Source organism: Poecilia reticulata, linkage group LG20 (assembly GCF_000633615.1).
Source record: "Poecilia reticulata strain Guanapo linkage group LG20, Guppy_female_1.0+MT, whole genome shotgun sequence".
In the NCBI taxonomy this organism is placed as follows: domain Eukaryota; kingdom Metazoa; phylum Chordata; class Actinopteri; order Cyprinodontiformes; family Poeciliidae; genus Poecilia; species Poecilia reticulata.
In genome coordinates, this window is record NC_024350.1 from 25,461,361 (window position 1) to 25,462,485 (window position 1,125).

The following is a 1,125-nucleotide window of genomic DNA, read 5'->3' on the forward strand; positions in this document are numbered from 1 at the left end:
CACACACACACACACACACACACACACACACGCACGCACGCACACACACTGAGCGTACTTCAGAGCCAGGTTGCCGACCCGCTCCACTAACCTGCGAGGTTTAAAAATCCTTCTCAACATTTGAGCTTTTCTGGTTTTCTGGGATAATCCTGGAGTTTCACTGTAAAAACTTAAAACTCAGCTGAGAAAAAATGTTTTTGTTGTTTTGTTGGATCTGGACCAAACAGTCAGTTTGTTTCTGTGTCGTTTCTGTGAATGCAGATGATTTATAGAACGTTGATCCTCTGGAGCTCAACATGACAGAAATGATTTAACTACAAAACATGTTTACATATTACAGTTTGATTAAATTACCAAAAACATCCAATTATAATGATGAATATTTTTGAATATTTTTATATTCCACTCCTTAACTTCTTCATCGGTAGTTTCAGAAAAATTATAGACATTTTTCCATCTACTTGCAAATGTAATAATCAGAATAAAACCAGGTTTATTGGCCAAGTTCTGGGAATTTGATATATTCAGAATATAGAAGCTAATTTTCCTTCACTGTCAGCATTTTAACCTCCAACAGTCAGATTATAATCTGGTTCCTTTTGCTGTCATTGAAAACATTTTAAATGAAAAAGAGAAAGTAAACCTAAATTGGGTGAATGTTTATTTACAGTATTTTAAAAAGGAGGAAGATAAAGTTGATAGATTAAATTTGATGATCTCTCAGAGAAACAGTCTGGGGGAAGAGTTTCTCTACAGCGCCGCCCTGAAGGTAAATGTCTAAACAGTTTGTGTCCAGCATGTGTGGGGTCTGCAGATATGTTAGCTGCCTTTCCCTGACCTTTGACCTGTAGACGCAGAGACAGAGGATGATTCAGGGCTCAGTTAAAGCCCCAGAACAGAGACGGGCGACGGTGACCTTCAGTTTGACCTTCAGGGGAAACGTAATGTCCCCGCTGGCGTCCATCAGTCACCAGTAACGGCCCATTAAGCCCAGCAGCAGACTGGGACCAGGCCGTAAACTAAACCCAGAACAGAACCAGGTTGAACAGAACCAGGTTGAACAGAACCAGGTTCACTGAACAGAACCTCAGCTGGTTCTGCTGCAGGTTCACTGAACAGAACCAG